The following is a 4,297-nucleotide window of genomic DNA, read 5'->3' as shown; positions in this document are numbered from 1 at the left end:
TGACTGACTGGAGGTCTGATTTTGTCCAGACATCAGCAAACTGTCACCATACTCAAACATGTGACTGACTGGAGGTCTGATTTTGTCCAGACATCAGCAAACTGTCACCATACTCAAACATGTGACTGACTGGAGGTCTGATTTTGTCCAGACATCAGCAAACTGTCACCATACTCAAACATGTGACTGACTGGAGGTCTGATTTTGTCCAGACATCAGCAAACTGTCAAATGACCAAGTCCAGCTGATCTACCTCATATGCATGTATATCTACACAGGGCCGGCCCGTGGCATAGGCCGTATAGGCAAATGCTAAGGGCGCCGTCCATCAGGGGGCGCCACGCCAGTGCCACAAATGTTGGAGGGAAAAAAAAGTTGATACTATTATTTCTAAATACAAAAAATAATCCCACGTTAATTAAAATGCAAAGTAAAGCCTATTTAATAGAAATATTATTTGTTACAACATTACGCCCGCCCCCTCCCCCCGCACGGTGCGCCCCCTCCCTTCCCGTATCATGACTTTTTTTGGACGTCACCACATCAAAAAATCAACATAAGATGTCAAAACGGCCAAAACTGTGAGGTGCCCAGGGAATAGAAAAGAAGAGGAGAAACGAGAAAAAGACAGAGGTAGCAGGTATGTAACGTTAGCCTACATGAAATTATTTGTCTGTTGCAGAATGTGATAGCAACCTGGCTTTTTAGCATTAAGCTAATGTTACATGATTCGGCAATTGCTAATCAATAAATAGCTAGTTCTGTTTTAACGTCGGGTTAATATTGTGGAGGGGACTAAATTGTTATGGAAAATAATAATGTAACGTTAGGTAATTACTAGGGATGTCCAATAATGGCTTTTTGCCGATATCCGATATTCCGATATTGTCCAACTCTTTAATTACCGATACCGATATCAACCGATACCGATATATGCAGTCGTGGAATTAACACATTATTATGCCTAATTTGGACAACCAGGTATGGTGAAGATAAGGTACTTTTTAAAAAAAATAGTAAAATAAGATAAATAAATTAAAAACATTTTCTTGAATAAAAAAAGAAAGTACAACAATATAAAAACAGTTACATAGAAACTAGTAATGAAAGAAAATGAGTAAAATTAACTGTTAAAGGTTAGTACTGTTAGTGGACCAGCAGCACGCACAATCATGTGTGCTTACGGACTGTATCCCTTGCAGACTGTATTGATATATATTGATATATAATGTAGGAACCAGAATATTAATAACAGAAAGAAACAACCCTTTTGTGTGAATGAGTGTAAATGGGGGAGGGAGGTTTTTTGGGTTGGTGCACTAATTGTAAGTGTATCTTGTGTTTTTATGTTTATTTAATTAAAAAAACAAACAAAAACAAAAAAAACGATACCGATAATAAAAAAAACGATACCGATAATTTCCGATATTACATTTTAACGCATATATCGTCCGATAATATCGGCAGGCCGATATTATCGGACATCTCTAGTAATTACAGTAGTCCCACCTTACATTCCTCAGGGACATTTGTATTAGATCTTTTAAGCAGGTGTTTTCTGTTTACATTGTTATTGCCTTCTGGTTAGCTAATGTTTGCCCTGCAGGTAATAGTCACTTTTCCACCCCTTTATATATTAGGTATAGTTGTAAGCCTAGTTGTTAAAGTGCACATCATTAATGTTAATTAAGCAATATCACATGAGAGGGAATGCTGTTTTTTAATTTGAGCACTGCTGTGATTCGGTTAAAGATAATCATAACATAACATTCTCATATAATATGTTAATTTACTTTCTTTAAGTAAAAAAAAAAAGGTCAAAGACAAAGCTATTCGGTTTCTTGTGAGTATATATACTTCACTGCCGATGTGGGGGGGTGGGGGGGGCGCCACCTAAAATCTTGCCTAGGGCGCCAGATTGGTTAGGGCCAGGCCTGTATCTACAAACCCCGTTTCCATATGAGTTGGGAAATTGTGTTAGATGTAAATATAAACGGAATACAATGATTTGCAAATCCTTTTCAACCCATATTCAATTAAATGCACTACAAAGACAACATATTTGATGTTCAAACTCATAAACTTTATTTATTTTTTTGCAAATAATAATTAACTTAGAATTTCATGGCTGCAACACGTGCCAAAGTAGTTGGGAAAGGGCATGTTCACCACTGTGTTACATGGCCTTTCCTTTTAACAACACTCAGTAAACGTTTGGGAACTGAGGAGACACATTTTTGAAGCTTCTCAGGTGGAATTCTTTCCCATTCTTGCTTGGTGTACAGCTTAAGTTGTGGTATTTTAGGCTTCATAATGCGCCACACATTTTCAATGGGAGACAGGTCTGGACTACAGGCAGGCCAGTCTAGTACCCGCACTCTTTTACTATGAAGCCACGTTGATGTAACACGTGGCTTGGCATTGTCTTGCTGAAATAAGCAGGGGCGTCCATGGTAACGTTGCTTGGATGGCAACATATGTTGCTCCTAAACCTGTATGTACCTTTCAGCATTAATGGCGCCTTCACAGATGTGTAAGTTACCCATGTCTTGGGCACTAATACACCCCCATACCATCACAGATGCTGGCTTTTACACTTTGCGCCTATAACAATCCGGATGGTTCTTTTCCTCTTTGGTCCGGAGGACAAGACGTCCACAGTTTCCAAAAACAATTTGAAATGTGGACTCGTCAGACCACAGAACACTTTTCCACTTTGTATCAGTCCATCTTAGATGAGCTCAGGCCCAGCGAAGCCGACGGCGTTTCTGGGTGTTGTTGATAAACAGTTTTCGCCTTGCATAGGAGAGTTTTTAACTTGCACTTACAGATGTAGCGACCAGCTGTAGTTACTGACAGTGGGTTTCTGAAGTGTTCCTGAGCCCATGTGGTGATATCCTTTACACACCGATGTCGCTTGTTGATGCAGTACAGCCTGAGGGATGGAAGGTCACGGGCTTAACTGCTTACGTGCAGTGATTTCTCCAGATTCTCTGAACCCTTTGATGATATTACGGAGTGTAGATGGTGAAATCCCTAAATTCCTTGCAATAGCTGGTTGAGAAAGGTTTTTCTTAAACTGTTCAACAATTTGCTCACGCATTTGTTGACAAAGTGGTGACCCTCGCCCCATCCTTGTTTGTGAATGACTGAGCATTTCATGGAATCTACTTTTATACCCAATCATGGCACCCACCTGTTCCCAAATTGCCTGTTCTCCTGTGGGATGTTCCAAATAAGTGATGCCTTGCTTTTTCTGTCTTTTATCTCAACATAGCTCCGCCCCCTCTGAAGTCATGCACAGTCTGCCAAAGACAAAAAGAATTGCTATTGCAAAAAAAATGTATAAAATAAATAAAAAAGGAAAAGAAATTTAAAGGAAAAAAAATTAATTGCTATTGCAGTTACAACATTACTTTAAAACACTATCCACCTCTAGCAAACAAAAAGCTGTGAAAACTATGATGCTATGCTCCAAATTCAAACTCTTAACATAACCTGTGTGAGCCTATAACTATACACATTACTACATATATGTATATATATATATTTTGCATTCTACTATAATTACTTTATTGAATGAACAACCCCCTGGCGCTGTATTGTACTTTTTATTTTTTTTAAATTTTATAAACCTTTATTTATAAACTGCAACATTTACAAACAATCGAGAAATAACAATAATCAAAATAAGTACAAAAACAGTACAAATCAGCGCCAGGGCGTTGTAAACTCAGTAAAGTAACTAAAATAGAATGCAATATATATATATATATATATATATATATATATATATATATATATATATATATATATATATATATATATATATATATATATATATATATATATATATATATATATATATATGTGTACATATATATATATATATATATATATATATATATATATATATATATATATATATATATATATATATATATATATATATATATATATATATAAATAAAACAAAGTGCAAAGCCATAGGCTCACACAAGTCCAGTAAATAATAAAAATTGTGGGTGGGGTTGACAAGTACAATACAGCGTCACCAGGGGCGCCGCTAGGGATTTTGGGCCCCATGAAAAGAATCTTAACAGGGCCCCCTGTATTATAATTTCATCATCATTAGGGGCCTCTCTGGACCCCCCTCCATCATGGGCCCCTAGAATCCGTCTTCTTTACCCCCCCTTTTTGGCGCCCCTGAGCGTCACTATTGCATACTTGCCAACCCAGTGCCCCTCCTGAAAATCTCCCGGGGCAACCATTCTCCCGAATTTCTCCCAATTTTCAC

Source organism: Entelurus aequoreus, linkage group LG03 (genome assembly GCF_033978785.1).
Source record: "Entelurus aequoreus isolate RoL-2023_Sb linkage group LG03, RoL_Eaeq_v1.1, whole genome shotgun sequence".
In the NCBI taxonomy this organism is placed as follows: domain Eukaryota; kingdom Metazoa; phylum Chordata; class Actinopteri; order Syngnathiformes; family Syngnathidae; genus Entelurus; species Entelurus aequoreus.
Note: the sequence above shows the minus strand (reverse complement) of the source record.